At 44.9% G+C, this 21006-nt stretch overlaps 1 protein-coding gene across 1 annotated transcript in view; it reads right to left on the reverse strand.

The window, feature by feature from the left end:
* Positions 1-21006, reverse strand: part of PPP1R21 (protein phosphatase 1 regulatory subunit 21) — a 99351-nt gene that overhangs the window by 290 nt on the left and 78055 nt on the right. The window lies entirely within an intron of this gene.

Consider the following 21006-nt stretch of genomic DNA (forward strand, 5'->3'; position numbering starts at 1 on the left):
AATGGATTAAAAAAAAAAAAACCAAAACAAGATCTAGCCATATACTGTTTATAAGAGGCCCACTTTAGATCTAAGGATACACATAGGCTAAAAGTGAAAAGATGGAAAAGATATTCTGTGTAAATAGAAACCAAAAGAGAGCAGGGTGACCACATTAATATAGGACAAAATAGACTTTAAGTCAAAAGCTATTGTAAGAGGATTAATTTACCAGGAACATATTACAGTTACAAGTATATATAAGTTCAACATCAAAGCATCCAAATATATGAAGCAAACATTAAAAAACTGAAGGGAGAAAAAGACAGCAACACAGCAATAGGAGATTTCAATACCCCAATTTCTACAATGACTAAAACATCCAGATAGAAGATCAATAAGGACACAGAGGACTTGAACAACACTATAGACCAAACGGACCCACCAGACATACAAAATGTTTCACACAACAGCATTAGAATACACATTCTTCTCATGCACACACAGAACATTCCCCAAGACAGATCACGTGTTAGGTCACAAAAAAGTCTCAACAAATTTAAGAAGGTTGAAATCAAATCAAGCATATTTTCCAACCACACTAGAATGAAACTGGAAATCAATAGCAGAAGAAAAACTGGAAAATTCACAAACATACAGAAATTAAGCAATACACTCTTGAACAACCAATGGGTCAAAGAAGAAATCAAAAAGGAAACTAGAAAATATCTCGAGAAAAACAAAAATGAAAACACAACATGCCAAAACTCATGGGATGCAGCAAAAGTAGTATTAAGAGGGGAATTTATAGTAGTAAACACCTACATTTCTTCCTATTTTCTTTTTTTCTCAATCTACCTAAAAGTTTGTCAATTTTGTTGATCTTTTCAAAAAACCAACTCTTAGTTTCATTGATTTTTTTCAAAGAAGTCATGTAAATGAACAACAGGCATATAAAAGGTACCCAATTTCACTAATCACCAGGAAGAGACAAATCAAAACCACAATGAGACTATCACCATCCTCTTGTTAGGAAAGCAATCACCAAAACAACAACAAAGAATAAACAGAAAGCCCACATACAAAACACCAAAAAAATAACAAGAGTTGGCAAGGATGTAGAGAAATTGGAATCCTTGTGCACTGCTGGTAGGAATGTAAAATGCAAAACAGTATAGAGATTCCTCAAAATTTTTTAAATAGAATTACCACATCATCCAGCAATCTTCTGGGTATTTATTCAAAAGAATTGAAAACAGGATCTCAAAGAGATATTTGCACTCTCATGTTCACTGCAGCATCATTCACAATAGCCACAAGGTGAAAACAAACTAAATGTCATTTGTCCAATGAATGAATAAAGAAAATGTGATATATACATACAATGGAATATTATTCAGCCTTAAAAAGAAGGGAAAATCTGATTCATGCCACATGGGTCATGGATGAGACTTAAGGACACTATGTTAAGTGACATAGGCCAGTCACAAAGAGATAAATAACTATATGATCGCTCCTACATGAGGTATCCAAATTAGCCAAATTCACAAAAGCAGAAGGCAGAATGGTGGTTACCAGGGGCTCCGGGGAGAGGGAAAAGGGGTGTTGCAGTTCAATGGGTACAGAGTTTTAGTCACGCAAGACTAAAAAGTTGTAGAGATCTGTTGTACAACAACGTGCGTGTAGTTAACAGTACTGTCCTGTGCACTTAAAATTTCGTTTAGAGGATTTTAAATGTGTTAAAGATTTGTTATTTCTTTTACCACAATTTTTTAAAAATTGCAACACTTTTGAATCAATTCAAAAAGTCATGAATGATTTAGACCTTATTAGTGCCATAGAAGACACAGGGGGAGAAGGTAAAAAGCCAGTTTATAATGAGCTTATAACCCAGTGACAGCCCCAAAATATGTGATGTTTATAGTTTAGAAGCATTTTCAAATTCATGATCTCATTTATCAAAATGACTCTGGGAGATATATATCGTTATTCCCATTTCATAGCTGAGATTACTCGGGTTTAGAGTCATTGCCTAAAGTCACCCAGCTGGTAAGAGGCAGAGCTAGGGTTTTGTAAATAATGGCCTTATTGGCATATAATTCATATACACAACATGACAATTTACTGATGTTTAGTTCAGTGATTTTCACAGAGTTGTGCAACCAACACTACTATCTAATTCCAGAATATTTTTCTCAAACTAAAAATAAACTCTCTACCTATCAGCAGTCACTCCCCATTCTCCACCCCACCACCCCCCAGGCCCTGGCAATCTACTTTCTTTTCCTTTGAATTTGCCCAGTCTGGACGTTTCATTTAAATAGAACCTACAACATGTGGCCTTTGTGTCTGGCTTCTTTCACTTAGCACAATATTTTCAAAGTTCATCCACATTGCAGCATGCATCAGAACTTTATTCTTTTTTGTGGCTGAATAGTATTTCATCGTGAGGATATCCCATATTCTGTTTATCCAGTCATCAGTTGAGTGATACTTGGTTTGCTTCTATTCTTTGGCTATTAATGAATAATACTGCTATGAACATTTGTGTACAAGTTTTAGTGTGATCATTTCTCCTGGATATATATCTAGGCTTGAAAAGAACCAGAATTTGAACACAGAACTTGAGTGCTTCATCCCGATCTAATACAACATAAATTATTGAGGTTTTTCTAATGACATCGGAGGCCACGAGCTGGGGGCTGGGTGATCCAAATGCTGGTTGCTGCCCCTCACAGGCTGCGTGCTAAGCCCCTCCGGACTTTCAGCAATTAGAGCAGAATAATCTCTGAGGTCCTTCCCAACAATACAATAATTCTGTGGTGGTTGACATCCAAGTGAAATTTTTTTTTCTCAAAAGCAGAAATTGCTTTTGTGTTACCACTGGCATACCAAACTTCTTGACCAAACTTCCAAACTGACAGAAAGTAAAACTCCATGAGGTCTACTGACGTGAAAACTCAAAAATGTACTGGAAGAAAGCCCATGAGAAAGGCATATTTTTCTCCCTCCAGTCTGCTTTCTCGCCTCTCCTTGTGGATAATGAAGGCTAAACCAACGCAATCACTCAAGCCTGGAAAAGAGCCAACACAAAGAGAGAGCAAGGGCCTGGGGCTCCACTGGGGACAGGGCACGCTCAGTGTTGCCATTTGCTAAATCCGCACATTCCTGGGGGCACAAATACACACAGTGGAGCAGCAGCCCAGGCCGGCTGGCTCTCTCTGGGGGGCATTTGACTGTCACTGCTCTTGGGCTGGAATTGCCATAAAACACTTTCCCTTCGAAGCTGGAAGAGCAGTTTTGACAGGATGCAGCCAGGAGGCTCAGAGGCAGGAAATCAGCAACAATATTTCCTGATCCATCCCATCCCGCCCTCCTCAGAAGGAATCCAGCCAAAACAATTCTTCATGTAGGGTGAGAGGTTGTGTAAACATTTCCGTTAGTTGGGTTTATTAAAAAGAAAGAAAAAGAGAAGACCAAGAGAAGAAACAGTTCAGCTTCAGACTGAATCCTATTCTGATAGATACCAAACGTTTCACCTTACCCATTTTCCACTGGGAGCTTCAAAATTTGGAACAGTGATAGTGGTTTCCTTACAGTATTTGCTTATTATGAAAAAAAAAAAGTGATTTCCATCAATCCCATTACTTTTTAAAGTGAACCTTGAACTTGAAATAGCACACCTTGCAAAAAAATCTATCTTGAAGGCAAAATCCATGCAAAGCGCACACTTCACCCAATGCAAGACTCTTCCATAGGGAGGCACTCAGCAAATGTAAGTTTAATTCAACCAAACAGAATCGTGCCCAACAAGATCCCAAACCTACGTCCCTTTCGAATAGGCAGGACTGAGATGCTGCTCTGGAGTGAGCGGCTAAGACTCCAGCTCCCTGTGGTCCAGGACACATTTGCTTTCCACTATGCTCCTCTTTCTTCTCTGTCCCTGTTGTGCCTTCCTTATTATTCCTTTTTACACTTATTTCCATTTCTCTCTTACCTCTTTTGCCTCGTCCCTCTCTATCTGACCTCATCTTTCTACTTTAGTCTCAAAGCATTCCCTACCCCAGTGTTGTCCCAAAGCCAACAACTAGAATCAATTCCATCCAGCACTTTCCTTCTCTTTCCATCCCTCCTGATCCATCCCCACCCCCAGCAGGGAAAGGAGACCATGTCCTGTTCAGAGCCTTGGTCTCTCCAAGGCCCATTGGGTCTCAGGGAGGGATAAGCAAGCTCAGAGTCAAGAGATCTGAAATGTGTCTTCTTTTAATCATCTGCAACTTTACCTCATCTACTTGAAGACACTGGAATCAAAAGTATTCAAGCAACAACATCTATTCAGCCTCAGTAATTTTTTTTTCCTGCATTGCAAGTGGAGTAGGATCTAATCATGTATCTATGCTTCCCAGAGGGCCCTGATTCTACATCCCTTTCACAGGCAACACTTCATTTAAACTTTATAACAATCCAGAATGCCTCTGAGTACCTTCTCCAAAGTCAGGATCCGGTTAGTGGAGGGCTGGGAACCCAGGACTCCAGGCACTGGGTCCCCAGCTGCCTTCCTCTGAAGCAAAGTTTCCTCTGGTTCGACTCCCTGGCTTTTTCCCCAGCTGTGGATTCCACCTCACCCTACATGCCCTAATCCATTCAGAGGTCTGCTTTCAGTCAATCTGGATTATCCTAAAACTCCTAGAAGACAATTCCAGATAAACTTCAGAGACAGGGCAAGACACTAAGACTCCAAATGAGGCACAGACAGAAAAGGAAAATGTATTATGGTGGAAATTTCCAGAAATCACCCTCTGAGGTTTGAAGGTTTCTAGGGGAGTGTGTGTGTGCTCCCCCTTAAGACTATTAGACATTCTTTTCAGTTGCCTATTTTCAAAGCAGCACCAGAATCCATTGAACTTAAGAACAAATTAAAAGCAAATACACATACTTACTCACCGTGGGAATAATAAGGATGTAGGTAGACAGTGGTTTTCAACCTTTTACCTCAACACATGTGACAGCTGGCATCCAGAAGCCTAGCACATTCTCTTGGATGTACCAAGACTTCAACAACCCCTCAAATACTTACGGAAGCTCTAAAATGATTAATTATCCCCACCATTCCAAACGCTGGGTCAGTAAGGGAGGGCCCCAGGCCACAGCAAACATGAGAAAGGCTGTGCTCACACACAATTCCTGCACCCCACCCTTTCTTCCACTTAAGAAATCACACGGGAATTCTTATAGGGGTACTGTGGAGATTGTCATGAATTTATTCTAAATTACTTTCAAAGTAAATCTTGACCAACAGAAACACCTATTAAACATACTGCAAATTACTCACAATAAGCCTTATGAATAGGAAGCATTGGTATGAAAAAACGGTCTCACCAAAAAGAATATGGGGATATAATTTTTCAGATTATTGTAGGAAAAATTCATATATTCTTTGAGAGTCAGAGGGAAGCTTTTTCAAGGAGGGGCCATGTCTCACTCAGCAGGGCATTTTCCACACTGCCTAAATATCAGCTCAATGCATTTTTGATTGAATCATTTTAAACGGTCTTTTTAGTTTTCCATAAAGTAGATCTCTATACTGCCCTCCCCAGTTCACAGAATCACTGAATTTTAGAGTTAGGCAGAAATGGGAGGTATTCTGTTCAATTAACCATACCAACAAACATTTATCAAGTACTTACTAGGTGCTCATGCTATGCTAAGGACTGCATGCGTATAATCTCATTTAATCTTTACAACCTCATGAGGGGTCAATGCGATAATATGATAAAATATATAATTATATATTACAATATAATAATGTCATCATTTTTTTTTAGAAAAGGAACATAAGGCTCAGAGAGGTTAAGCTACTTGCCTAAAGTCACCTAGCCAGTTAGAGGCAGACCTGAACTGTGACCAGGTCTGTCTGATCCCAAAGCCCCTGCTTGACAGTATCCATCACCCCAGAAGTCCCAAGAGATCCAATGAGTGGCTGGTGTCACCACTCCAGCCTTCACTAAGGAGAAAGTTCCAGGGCAGGAGCCTTCACTTCCTGGAGCCAGGAACTCTCTAAACGGGAGGACACTGTTCTCACCTGAAAAGAGCTTGTTTCTCCACAAAGACCAGCTCAGGTGTCTGCCCCGGGACAGCAGGCTGTGGGGAAGACATACTCTGAGACAGCTGTTCTCAAGAACCACAACAGCTTGGGGTGCAATTTGGGTCAGTTCTGAGAGTGGCTTTCCTAACTCAGCCTGCCCTACTCTGTCCCTTCTCGACTGCATCATCTGGCCATCCCACCCTTAGTTGTGAACAGTTTATCAGACTTGCTGCCCAACACATTCATTGAGGTCCACCCTCTCTTCTGATGACAATCTTGGTACACTAATTCCCCAAACTCTGCATAGCTCCCTACATCTGTCCTTCCTTCCATGTCATCTCCACCCCCCTCTATTCTCAAGGGTCTACTTCTGTTGTTCTTGGCAGTTTTCCTTTGCTTTTCTTCAGAAACCATTTAAATCAAGTAAATATGAAGTTCTACCTTTTCCTGCAGATCGTCAAAATTAGATTAGTGGCATTTGGTTGTTGAATCAGCATTCCAGGTGGTTGGCAGCTGCAGACTCTGTCCCCACTTCAGCATGTCACCTTGGAGACCACCACCCTCTGGGTGACCTCTAGGGTCTGGCTTCTCCGTCTCTGCCAGGTGCTGGGAGAGCACTGGGGCTGAAGAGGTATTCAGCAGAGCTCAGGGAAGCACCACTGACACCTAGCAGTAGCCTCCCGCTCTCAGTCCCGCCCCAAGTGTCAGTGTTGAGCTCCCTCCTACTCAAGCCCCACGACTACATCTGGACCCTCAGCAACGCCCTCGCCTCTGCAGAGGGCTGAATTCAGTCCTTTATGCCTGTGACTTTTTTGCTGTACAGCAAAGCTGCATAATCTAGAGAAAGAATGTCTTCATGTCAGTTTCGGTGTGGTTTCACTGGCTGCTCCCCAAATAAGGAGTTCTCTGACTCTTCCCAGTGCTGGACTCCAAATGCAACAGTGGAATTGGGCTAGAGCTGCATTTGGAAAAAAAAAGAAAAAGCCTCCCTCTTGTTTTGTGTGGCTGGAGGTCTGCCATCTAGCTACCCTCCTTGCATTGTGAGATGTATACCCCAGAAACAGAGCCAAAGGCAGGGACAGCCCTGTGTGCAAAATGCATGGATGAAGAATTTTCTCAAAGGTTTGCTGTGGAACTGTTTAAAATATCCTTCTAGAATGTTTCCCTTTAAAGGGAAAACTAAGAGCTTGAAACAGAAAAGAATCATAAGACAACACAAAACTCCAAGTGCAGTGAAAACCTTTGCAGAGCACACCTTCAGCTTAAGCTGCAGGAGAGGTGCCCACTGCATGTACTGCGTGTATTACTAGCACATATGCTCTGCAGCCCATAATATTTAATCACAAACATGTGTGGCATTTATAGTTCAGCTGTGTGACAGGAAATACCATTTGTAAAATATTAAACCACAGCAAAACCTGTCCATGCCTTCCAATATTATCTATGCTGGTTCCCTCCTACACATGGCTGATGGCTGATGACTGTAAGGTTAAAACCTAAAAACCAGGGACCACACTTATAACCCACAGTCCAGGACTGAGCATCACTCTGTACTGGTGGTTCTCAACGAGAGCTATCTAATTCCCCAGGGCACGGATGGCAGTGTCTGGAGACACTCTCGGTCGTTACAACTGCAGGTAGAAGGATGCTACCGGCATTCAGTGAGTAGATGCTGCGGAACACCCTGTAATACACAGGCCAGCCCCACAGTAGAGAATTCTCCCGCCGGCCCAACGGAGCAGGAGTGCCACGGTTGAGAAATCCTGCTCTATATTGAGGTCAGAAAGCTGAGTGTGGGGAGCAGGGTGTCCACCCTCCTGCGTGTGTCTGCTTTGTGGACAGTGAATCAAGGCTTCAGTTCAGTGATTTGCCTGAAGTGGCACAACCAGAAAAGGGCACTGTCAGAATCGAACCCCCAAATCTCATGCTCTTTCCACTACACCACACTGACAGCCCGAGCAAGAATCAGAATAGGAGAGAAGGCAATAAAGGAATATTTTTAAAAGGAGATTTGACAGGACACCAAATGGGATCTAGAAAACAAGGCAAAGCACGAGTCTGGCACTTAGAAAAGAGAGACACAGGAAGGGCAGGAAGAGGAGCTGGGTTTACACATGTCTGTCAGGTCCGAGTATGTCTAAAGTGGAAATACCCAGCAAAGAGCTGGAGACACGAGACAGTCCCCAGAGAGAAAACTGGGGCCAGGCATGTAGAACTGGAAGTCTTCCTCCGCGAGGTGAGATCCAGACACAGGAGAGAAAGGGAGAGGCCACGTGGCGCCCAAACCTGAGGACTGAGCCACTTTACAGGAAGAGGAAAAGAAACAGAGAAAGGAAGATATGCCTGAGAGGCCGAGGTAAAACCAGAAGATGCAGGGATCCCTGCCTCAGGCAGAAAGAGTGTCCTGACGGAGCTTTGAAGAGCTGCAGAGGGCCGGACAATAGAGACAGATGGCCTTTGGATTTAGTGATTTGGTCACCGGTGATGGGGTGGGGGTGGAGTGCGGATGCTGGGGTCCCTGGGCAGGGCTGGGCTCAGCTCTCTGTACCTTGGCTACCCCACAGCCTCCTCCCAGATCCCAGGTCTCTGTAGCTATGAGGTTGTATTGTTTCCCAGAAAGACTGATTTCTGGCAGCCCGAGTAACAGCCTGTCCCTTGATTACCCTACCTACTTCTGATCTGGGAGCACAAAAGTGCCCCAGGGCCTCCCACTCTCTAAAAAATCCAGCCCACCCCCTGGCCGGGGAAGGAGGCAGACAAGTGAGCCTTCGTGCAGGAGAGGGCCTGCAAACAAGGCCTGCTTTCAGGGCTGCCTTCTGGTATTTCTATCCCCAGAGGAGGGCGTCTCCAGTGGGAAGAGCACGGTGCTTGTGAGCAAGGGCATTATCTCCACAGGGGCCCGTGGAGCCGGGCTGGGGTTGGAGGCTCTGTGGTTATTAGATGGCAGCTCATGGGCTTGGATTCTGAATTCTCAAAGGAAACCACGAAAAAGATGTGGAATAAAGTTAGCTGAAGGGGGCTGGGCTCAGATCACACATCTTAAATATGCAAATCTCCTCTTCCCCTTCCCCACAGGCCCACAGGACCTCCTGAAGATAAGCAGAAAGTCCCCTGGAAGTTTAAAGAACTACCAAGAGGATCTCTGTCTGGACTTAAATATTTAGTGGTGGGGGGACCAAAATCAACCACTTTGCTATGAAAATTGGTCAAGTAATTTATCTTAATTACCATGTAATTGCTTCTAGTGTTTTGAGAGGAGGCGGTAGCTTAATGGCCCAGAAAGGCTATGTAACGCTTTAAAATGTGACTCCTTCCCACAACACTAATCACGCTGACTGCAGATCAGAACAGTACGGATGAGACATTAAGGGCAACCATCTGCCAAAAGAGATGCAGGACCTCGACCCTTGGAGGCTGGGGTTTGGGGAATGTCTGCCAAATGTTCTGGTCCAAATTCTTATCCCACACATCCCCTGCTCAGTCATTTAGCAAATAGGTTACTGTGCCTTCTAAGTGCGAGGTCCTGGGTGAAGCACCGTGCAGACAACAGAAATGATCAAGACGTGAGTCACTGGCCATCTGGGAGGTGTGAAGAAGGGCTTAGAAGTTAGGGAGATTTGGAATCCCAGTCCTGCCACTGACTACCTGTGTGACTGGGGCAAACTACTTTAATTCCCTGAGCCTTAGTTTCCTCAGGTTTGAAACAGGATAATAATAGTTAATATTTAGGGTTTGTTCGGGGCTGAATTTTATCCCCACAAAATTCATTCTTAACCCCCAGTACCTCCGAATATGACTATGTTTGGAGATGGGGCCTTTACAAAGGTGATTAAGTTAAAATGAGGCTGTTAACCTTAGCCCTGAGGCAATCTGGATGGGGTCTTTTCAAGAAGAAATTAGGACCCACACAACAGGGATTTGAACAAACAATGAAAAAGTCATGTGAGGACACAGAGAGAAGGTGGCCATCCATAAGCAAGGGAGAAACCCAACCTGCCAACACCTCGATCTTGGACTTCCAGCCTCTGGAGCTGTGAGAGACACATTTCTGTTGTTGACGCCACCCAGTCTGTAGTGCCGTTATGGCAGCCGGAACGAACTAAGACAGGGTTCTGGCACATACTGAATAAAGTAACGTGTATAAAATGGTAGGTGCATGGGGGAGACCATAAGGAGAGACTGTTATTACTGCCGATTCCTGCTCCCAATGCAACCGAGCAGGACCCTTTGGAGCCTTCCCCAGACAGACCCCTCCCCCCATGTCTTCTGTCTGCCTCTTCGTAGAAAAGCTAGTCTCCCCCAAGTCAAAAAGCCTGATTAAAAGGATGTGAACATGTAGTGACAAAAGTAGCAACTGGGCTAGAACTAGTGACAATTTAAACAGTAAATCAGCCATATGGCAGTCACAAAATCACTAGTGACTGAAATACCTGGATAACTGTATGTGATGCACATTTCCTGAGTTGTTTTACAGATGCTAAACTGCCACCCCCACCATGGAAGAAGTTAACTACTTGATAACCATGAGCACGCAGCCCCAAGACCGGCTGGAGCCTGAGAAGTGATAATGTTAACCCCTGTGACACTACCCTGTTACCTCACCATCAACCAGTCAGAGAATTGTGAACCAGGTGATCACACATCGTGCAACTCTCCTTCCTCGCCTGGCCTTTAAAAATGCTTCCTTGAAACCCATCAAGGAGTTTGGGTCTTTGGAGCATTAGCTGCCCGTTCTCCTTGCATGGCCCTTGCAATAAACCTTTCTCCACTCCAAACTCTGATGTTTTGGTTTGTTTGGCTTCACTGTGCATCAAACACACAAAGTTGGATTCACAACACTAAGGTGTTTATAACCTGGCAGGAAAGAGAAGAGAAAACGACAAATGACAGGCAGAATACGCCCACCCTCCTGCACTAATGTGCACTGGGAGGGTCAGAGAGGACAGCCCCAGCTCAGGGGCAGGAGGCTTCCTCGGGAGGGGGCATCTGCTCAGGCAGAGACACAGGGCAGCAGCTGAGGCATTAGTGATCATACCTTCTGCCATGTTTCTGTGCATCTGGGTCACGTGCCAGTTGACACCAGCATAAGGGAATTTCTCCTGCCTGACTTCATCCATTCCACTGAGAAGACACAAATCCAGTTATACGCACGCTGATCATCGCTATGGCAGTTCTCTTCTCTGGCTGCCCAAACTGGGCCACAAGCCACGGAGATGACCTCAGAGGTGATCAGGGCTGTGTGTGTTCTCCAAATCAAATGCATTTTGGTTTATCTGTGTCTGTCCAAGGCTGTTGCTGACCACCAAGCTCACCTAGCAATGTCCACATCAGTGGGAACACAGAGGCAGGAAGCACTGACTTACGGAGAACACAAGCATGTTTGCTTCGATTCTCGCCACTGCCAGGAGTTCCGTGAATGCTCACACGTATAAATGTGCAACCAAAACTGACAAAACATTGTAAAAACGACTATACTTCAATAAAAAATAAAAATAAGAAAATAATAATAATAAAAGAAAAATAAATGTGCAACAACTTGAGCAATTCCAAGAATAGGGAAAGATTTAAAACATCATTCATTAGTAGAGTACAGGGAACTATATTCAATACCTTGCAGCCTATAATGAAAAAGAACACAAAAAGGAATATATGTCTGTATATGTATGACTGAAACATTATGTTGCACACCAGAAATGGATGCAACACTGTAAACTGACAAAACTTCAATAAAAAAAGAAACAAAATAAAAAACAATAATCATGCATTAAGGTACTAAATATAAACCAAGTATAGATCAACATTTACTTGGGCTCTTAGTCTCAAAGGCAGATATCACACACAAAAATAATATTTGTGTCTCTAAATTCACAGGGAACGTGTACAAAATATTTGTGAATTTAATCACATTTTGAAGGTCATTAAAGTCTTCACGAAGAAGAATTTTGCACTTAGATCAAAATCTGATTGGAAACATGTAAATGGATGCAAATGAATGGATTTGTCGACATTCTCAGCAACGGGTGCTAGTGTATATTTCAACTTTGGGAATGTCTAAGTCTCAGCCTGGGGCACTCGAGCCTGTGGCAGAGTGGCATCCTTCCTTCTGACTTTGAGCCCTCATTTTGTTTAAAATTTTGTTTAGTTATAGTCAGTTTACTTACAATGTTGTGTCAATTTCTGGTGTACAGCACAATTTTTCAGTCATATATGAATATACGTATATTCATTTTCATATTCTTTTTCACCGTGAGCTACTACAAGATCTTGTATATATTTCCCTGTGCTATACAGTATAAACTTGTTTATCTATTCTATATATACCTGTCAGTATCTACAAATCTCAAACTTCCAGTCTGTCCCTTCCCACCCACCTCCCTGACCCCTCATTCAAATGAGTAACTTCCAGCCTCCCCACAAAGCACTCCAGGTGCCTCTGAATAGCCCTGCCCAGCGAGGCCCACGTGCCCCGACAGAGCCAGCCCAGCACAGCAGGGGCTCACCCAGACTCTAAGATGCTAGTGGCCTCCACTGTACACCACCCTGGGCTCTGCTCTCTTGCCACACCCATCTCTCCACCAGACCTTCATACCACTGCTCACAGCACACAGAGGTCTGTGGTGGGAGGTCCCCACAGCTGTCTGCCCTGCCTGGGAGCCAGGACACCAGTGTTTGGGAGGTTTTTTTTCCAACTCTGCTTCTCTCTAGCTCTGTAAAAACAAGTCACTGCTGTGAAGTGGTTTCCAAGGGCCCTTCAAACTCTTAACAATCTTTGAAGATGAATTCTCCCCAAAAGGGGTCTGCAGAGATCTGTGCCTCCCTGAAGACCCCTTCCTACTTAAACACTTTAGGGCTCCTGCAACCATGCTTCAGGCTGGAAGTTTTCCAAAGATGGTCACAGCAGTATCTCCTATCTAATGCCCTTCTTTCTGAAGGGTCACCTTGTCCCTCTTGCATTGAGAAGGGGGCTCTATTTCCCCTCATTTGAATCTAGGGGTGGGCCTTTTACTCCTCTAACCAATACAATGTGGCAGAAGGGACACTGTGACAATTCTGGGCCTGAGCTGACCCAGAAGCTGCCATTTCCTGCTTGCTGGAGCCCAGAGCCACCACATAAGAACCTGGCCATGGAGGGGCCACACTGAGGCACTATCTGGGACATCCAGCCACTTGAACTTTCAGTGACTAGGCCCCGGTTACCATCTGACCACAGTGACATGAGAGACCCTAAGCAAGAACCGCCCAGCTGAGCCCAGTCAATCCACGAACCAGGACAGGGAATATGAAATTGTGGTTTTAAGCCTCTACAGCTTTTTGTGGTAAAATATACATAAACATAAAATTTACCCTTTTAACCCTTTTTAAGTGTACAGTTCTGCAGCAGTAAGTATAGTCACATTGATGTGAAGCCACCATCCATCTGCAGAACTTTTTCATCTTCCCAAACTGAAACTCTGTATCCATTAAACACTAACTCCCCATGCCCCCACCCCAGCCCCTCGCAACCTCTGTTCTGTTTTCTGCCTCTGTGAATCTGATGATTCTATGTACCTCCTGTAAGTGGAATCATACAGAATTTGTCCTTTTGTGACTGGCTTTTTTCACTTAACATTATGCCTTCAAGGTTTATCCATGTTGAAACATGTGCCAGAATTTCTTTCCTTTTTAAGGCTGAAAAACACTCCATTGTCTGTGTATACCACGTTCTATTTATCCATTCATCCATCCATGTAAACCTCTACACTTTGGAGTGGTTTTCTGCAGCAAAAGATCATTGGAGCAAGAACAATGCAGCCCGAGGGCAGCAGAGCCAGGCTCCCAAGGCAGACGTCGGGGCCTGGAGAGTGTGGTAGGAACACAGAGCACCAGGGCACCAGCCCCCAGAGCAGGTGACTGGCCAGGAATCCAGGATGGAGTTCCCAACAGCACTTGTCACAGCGGGCTGGGTATCTCCTGGGGGCTCCATCCTAGGCTGGAAGCACCCACCCCCCCAGGGCAGGACCTGATTCATGGCTGGGTGCCCTGCCCTGGCACTGGCTAACAGGCCCAATAAATGGTTGGTGAATGAGTGAAAAATGTACCTGACACTGAAGCCAGGTTCTGACTCACCCTAAAGTTTCTCACAGGCTTCCAGGAGGGCAAGAACTGTGCCAAGGAAAATGCAGGAGAGCAGCTACTTCTGACTGAAAAGGAAAGGGGTGGGGGGTGGGGAGAAGCAGAAAGACATTCTGACGGGATAATTCACAGCAGGCCCGGGCTTCCCAGGAAGCTCAGTCTCCATCGAAGCACCCATCCCGACCTAGGGACGGGCAGGGCCTTCACCATCCAGAGGTGAGGAGGCCCTATTAGGCATCATGTGCCAGGCATGAGGCCAAGCCAACAGGACGAGGCCCCTCAGGGATCAGTCCTGCTCAGGGCAGTAGAGCCTCATGTGCCCATTACAGGGGCAGGAGCAGGGGCAGGGCTCAGAGGGGCTCAGCCCATGCTCACTGTCCAGGCTGTGGGGGTGGGGCAGGGAACTGGGCTGTGAGCTGAGTTGCATTTTTGAGCCCTGGGAGCTTTGAGACAGCGATCTTCCTTCACTGCAGGGAGACCCAGGGTGGTTGCACGATGACTCCAGCCCCCTCACCATAACCACTTTGCCAAGGGAACGGGCCCATTCTTCCTGAGGCACTGCTCCACCTGGCCACTTAACAGGGCGCCCGCCACAGGCCACGATGCACCAGACCAGGGACATAAACACCAAATCTAAGAAGAGGACTTGTACCTGGTTGACTTAAAGAGCAAGTGCCACCTCTACAAATGCCCACTTGCGGGTTTAGCAAAAAGGGCTCAAATCGCATTTCAACTCTGCATTTAGGTTTGCCAGCCTCTAAAGATAAAGTGAAACCTTGGGTAATAACCACAAAGATGTTTTTCTCTATTTCTCTTCAAAGCATACATATACCTCAAAGGTTGGAAACTGCTCACCATGTAGAAAGCAGTTATAAGTACCAGTAAAAGGACTCAGAAAACATGGGCTTGGGAGTTGGCACAGCTTCGAAGTAACTGGGGGCAATTTGAGCGAATCAATTACCCTCTTTGGGTCTCAGTTTCCTGAGCCACAAATGGAGGAAAATACTATGTATCCCCATGGCTTGTTTAGGTACATTAATAAGAATAAATGTAAATGAGACATGTAGAAATAGATATGTAGACAGATACAGACACAGATATAGACATGAACATGGTTATAGACACAGACACATATGTGAAGTCCTCATATGAAAAACCGTAACTATGTTAGAGGTTTACTTATGTCCAGTGGTGCCTGCTGATACCTGCTGAATAAATGGTCGAATAAGACAAGATTATGACAAGCCTCACATTTGGTGCAAGCGGGTCCATTGTCACACTTCAGAACCCTCAGCTAGTGTACCTACCAGATCCAAGAAGGCCAACTGTCTCCCCAGGAGGCCAAGCCCTACTCCCCATGTCTTAACAACAGACACCCCAGCCTCCATGCTTCCTCCCAGCAGGCCTTCTATTCTCCCCGCCACTTGGATGGAGTTAATCTTCATGGCCTGATCTCCATGGCCAGAGCCTGCCCCTTGTCCCTGCCCCAGATCCCCCCTCCAAACATAACATGAGGCCGCTTCTTGGGCCAACTGCCAAACACAGAACTCTAGGTTTGCCCCCAATGGTCTCCACTGCCTTTGGTACCAGATGGAAACAGCTGATTCCCTTTCCCTGGTTTTGCAGAAGCACAACCACATGGCAGATTTGTGGCTCGGGAGCCAGCGTGTCTGCTCAGGGCCTCCTCCTCACACCTCAGGCCTGGACTCCACCTGTGACCTTCACCTGCAGAATGAGGCTCCACCTCAAGGGGCTTTGGGGAACACCACATAAGGTGAAAGACTTGCATGTTTCTTTGAAACATACGAAGCCGTCCATAAGTTCTTTAGCCTTTGTCATTCTTGTTAGTTTATTTCTGTGTGTTCTCTAAGTCTCTAGAAGGATTGGTCCCTGGGTAAATTCTTTTGGTACAGTGACCACACACATAGAGAAAAGCTCGATGCTCTTTGTGATTCCAGTGCTATGCCTGGAGTGTGATCTCCGGGACAGAGATGGGGACGGAAGTCAGGAAACCCAGTTCCAGCCTCTTTAGCTCTGCCAGTAAATTAAGTGCATCACTTAACCAATCTGGGCAATTTTCTTCACATGCACAATGGAGCTGACAAGCCACCCACATTCCTATTCACCAGGATACCAGGAGGGCAAAGAACTTGAAAAGAAAAACACTGCACAAGTAGAAATGTCACAGTAATCATTGGGCATGGAGAGTTGAGAAAGAAAAGATGAAAAAGAAAAAAGAAAGGGGAAAAGAAACTCAAGAGAGAAAGCATTTGGAGTGAAATGGGAGGCTCTTGAGAAGGTGGGGATGAATGCCATGGAAGTTCCCGGGATGGAGAGTCTCCCCCAGGCCTGAGAGTCAGTGTCTAGATGAGAAGATTTATCACAGGGACATCTGAAATCCCCTCTCAGGTGGAAGGAAATGAAGTCCGTACACCACCCGAGGTGGCACAGGACACATCAGAATTGCTGTTTACTCTTATAGCTCAGCACAGAGTGAGAAGATAGGTGAGAAATTGAGGTCCACTACCTGCAACAACTGTGCAATGTCCCTGGAGAGGCCCTGGCCGCTGGCACATGAGCTCCAACCTATGTGCTCGCCTTTAAGTGGGACTTTCAAAAAATGAAAGAGTTCCCAAAGGCTGGTCACCCGCTAATCACAGTGGGGTGTGTTGAGACCACATCACAGAAACCTGGTTATGAAATCTGGAAGTGTTTCTCCCAACAAGATCTGGGGGAGGCATGCGAAGCAACCGCTCAAATTCATGGCACTTAATGAAAAGCAGCTGGGTGTTTGACTTTAATCCTTCTGATAAAGACTGAATCTAGAATGTTCAATAGGCATTAAATATCTTTTCTAACAGTTTGTGTGACAGATGAGGAAACAGAGGTCCAACGAGGTAAGTCGTCCACTCAGGTTAACATGGCCAAGAAGATGAACATGAACTCTAATCTTCGGTTTTCCAGGCCCACATTCTTTCTACTGCAGTTGAGAGGAAGTGAGGCTCCATTGTGGCTCTCAGAACATTTTGGAGTAAATCTTTAGTAGTGTGTGTGTATGTGAGTTCATTCTTTCTTTGACTCAAAAGACATTCACAAGCACATACCATGTGCTTTGCAAATACCCCAGTAAGATGTGGAGTAAGCTTCCATAGGGATCTACACCTTGGTGTGCATGCACATGCAGAATTAGTTCATTCTTTCACGCATGCTCACATTCACTCAACAACATGATAACACCCTTAACACTAAACTGTGCAGTGGCACAAGTGAAAAACAGTCATAGTCCCTTACCCCAGGGCAGTGTCCATGTAGCAGGGACAATTCTCAAATGTTATATCAATGTAATAAAGCCCAATGCAGGGTATTGTGGTACTTAATTAAGCCAGATGGTTAATTAAGATTGGTGCCAGTGATGGTAGTAGTGTCCATAATTGTGCGAGGAGGACTAAAGCTGCTGATCCTGGCGGTTTGAAAAAGCCTTAGGAAGAGCAGACTTCTGAGCTGCATTCTGAAGGCTGACAAGAATTGATCAGGCAGGACAGAGTGGAGAGAGCTGGGTGTGGATGCAAAGACAGGGAGGCAGGAGAGAATCTGATTCTGCAGGTAGATGGGCATGGCTGGAGCCGGGAGTTAACATGGGTGATACACTAAGAGAGGCAGACAGGTGGGTAAGGTACAGAAACCCTTCTGTATCGTGCTAAGGAATGTGATTTTATCCTAAAGGCAATAGGATTCAGTGAAAGAATTTAGAGAGAGCGTAAATAGGAGCAGATAAGAATTTTAGAAATAAAGTTCTAACAGTGGAGGATGGACTGGAAGGTGGTGAGGCCAGAGGCAAGGAAACCAGATAGTTAGCTATGGCAGGAACCCAGGAAAGAAACGAGAGTTGAACCTGATGGATCTGCCTACATGCACGTAGTTTTAAAGGCAGAAATACAAGGAGAGAAGAGATTGTTTTTCATGTACATCTCTCGTGGCCTGGGGCAATTTCCCCAAAGCTTTGCAGAACCACATCACCTTCACAATTCTTCACAATTCTCCACAGTGATGTGGTGGCACCAGAAGGTGATGTCAGCTGCAGCATCAGCACCAGTTGTGATGTGTAGGGGCCTCAGGCAGAGCAGCTGCTCTGTAAGTGGTGGCTGCCTGCATGAGCCACATATATCAAAAGGGGGTGGGGATGGACAAGCCCGAAACAAAGTAAGGTCAGGGCCCCCAGTGCATGAATAAGTCAGGTCGGAACAAGGCAACAGTGAGAAACAAGACAAACAGAAAAGTTCCAAGAGTTAAAGGAACCAATTCTGCACAGCAGCAGAGGGAGAAGAGCACGGACAGACTAGGTAACCAATTTAAAAAAGCCAGCATCTGTCTCAGGCGGTGACATCCTCCGGTGAGAGTTTGTATGCAGAGGGCAGTTGGGGGAGCCCTTGTGAGAACCGGAAAGGCGCCCCCTCTGGTCAGACCAACAACAAGCAGGCCACTTGCGGCGGAGTTCGCAGCCGCGTTCCCACCCGGGGCTGGGGAGAGCCTGTGTGCGCGTGCGGACGGGCACGTGTGAGCGGTTAAGCAGCAACAGCCGGCGCAGAGGGGAACGTGTGGGTGGCGATGAGGCCAACCTCAACACGCAGGGGGCTGTTTAAAGCTGGTAAACCCCATGAGGTGCGGTACAGAGCTATTCTCAACTGGGAGTTTAGAGTCTAAGATGAATGAAAAGAGGATGGGGTGGAAACCCTAAAATAATTTTCTTCCTTACGGAGGAAAAATGTTCATCTAGGCAAGTCTGAGCCTTCTTGGAATTGGAGGATTCTGACATTATCACCCAGTTCCTAGGAAAGCCTGGTCGCTATTTTTTTTTCCAAAATAATTTTTCTGAAAATCAAGAACACCTGACCACAAGTATGTTATTTATAATGACCCCCAATTAGGCACCTTCCACTGAAGCCACGACTAGCAGAGGCACGGGGGATTTTCACAAAATTTACGGGGTTCTGCTTCAAGCCACAAACTAGTAACAGGTCTGGAGCTGCACTGGGAGGCTCTCAGTTGTAAAAATGAGGGATTAAAATATTTCTCTATGTTTGTATTAACTCTAAATTGAGGCCAACAAAAGCAAGGTTTGTAAGATCAATTACCTATCTTCCAGGGCCTCCAAAATGGTCCTGATTATGAGTTACCACGAGCTAGGGGGGGAAAAAAAGTTCAAAGAAATGAACAGAGGCCAATGTGTCAGCCAGGACTCTCAACTTCTGGGCTGCGGCTGTTTTAAATTAGATTCTCAATGCTGCTTCCATGAAAACTCTTGGCTTAGATCTGCAATGGAAAAGTTATTTTTGTGCTCTAAGCCACAGATATTTATATGGAAGCATATCCATAATTTCAATTATGTTCTGTTTTCTTGATGCTCTTTTCCTTCACTTCAGGACAGTCACAGCTATTATTATCTCTGATTAGACACTTGCAAAAAAGCTCTGGGTCAAGTACAGACTCCAAGGGGTCCGGATAAATGATTATTATAAAACAGGGAGATTTTAGGTCTTGTGAAATCCTTAACAAACAACTTCAGTTTTTCTATCCACTCTGGCTGCCTCTTCTTTGTCAATTCCCTACCCCCACCTGCCCCTCAGTGGCCACAGGCCTTCATGATCTCTCTTAGGAAAACCTAGTCCCAGAAGTAGTTCTATTTTTTACTCCTTATGTACACTCTCTGTGGTCTCTGCATTTAAAACGTTATATTCAGTAATGAAACAGGGTTTTCATCTCCTTAAAGAACAGGCGCACCATCAAAGAAAGCAAAGAGAGATTTCTGGTTAAGAGGGGCATGGTTCTTAAGTAACATAACTATTCTATAGAAAGGTCGATCTGTAGGTTGGGGGGGTTGCTATTAAGAGGTGGTACAGATGCAAAAACAAAATGGCAGAAATTCATCCAAGAGAAATCTAAACTGATGACCAAGAAAGCATATTGAAGGGGAGGGTATAAGCTCAGTAGTAGAGCACATGCTTAGCATGCACAAGGTCCTGGGTTCAATCCCCAGTACCTCCATTAAAAAATAAATCAATAAACCTAATCCCCCCCTCCAAAAAAAAAAAACAACAACAAAGAAAAAAAAGAAAGACAAAAAGAAAACATATTAGGAGATGTTCCGTGGCCTCTCCCCAGAGATCTCTCTGGATAGAACTTCTGCAGCACAATCTTGGTTCAGAAGAAACAGAGCAGAGAAAAGGAGATGGTGGGAGGAGACTAACATTTGTGAGCGTTAACATATGCCAAGCACTTGGCCCATAGTATTTTCTTTTATCTCAATCTTCAGGAAAACATTTTGAGGTAGGTTTTATTATCACTGTTTTATAGAAAAGGAAACTTAGCCTCAGAGATGTTAAGTAACTTGCCCAAAGCCACTGCCATGGTCTGAATGTTTTTGTCTCCCCAAAATTCATGTGTTGAAACCCCAAGCTCCAAGGTGGGGCCTTCAGGAGGTGATTAGGTCATGAAGGTGGAGCCCTCATGAAGGGGATTCCTATAAAAGAAGGCTCAGAGAGCTAGCTCACCCTTTCTACCACGTGATCACGCAGTCAGAAGCTGGCTGTCTGCAACCCGGAAGAGAGTCCTCACCAGAACCATGCTGGCACTCTGATTTGGACTTCCAGTCTCCAGAACTGCAAGATGTAACTTTCTGTTGTTTAGGAGCCACCCAGTGTTTTGTTATAGCAGCCTAAACAAACTAAGTCACACACCTAAGTTAGTGGCAAAGCTTATATTCAAACCCAGATCTGCTTGACTCCTAAGTCCATTTCTTTTCCATTATCACATAGGACTGACATGAGGGCCAG

The sequence above is a fragment of the Camelus dromedarius genome, chromosome 15 (genome assembly GCF_036321535.1).
Source record: "Camelus dromedarius isolate mCamDro1 chromosome 15, mCamDro1.pat, whole genome shotgun sequence".
In the NCBI taxonomy this organism is placed as follows: Eukaryota; Metazoa; Chordata; class Mammalia; order Artiodactyla; family Camelidae; genus Camelus; species Camelus dromedarius.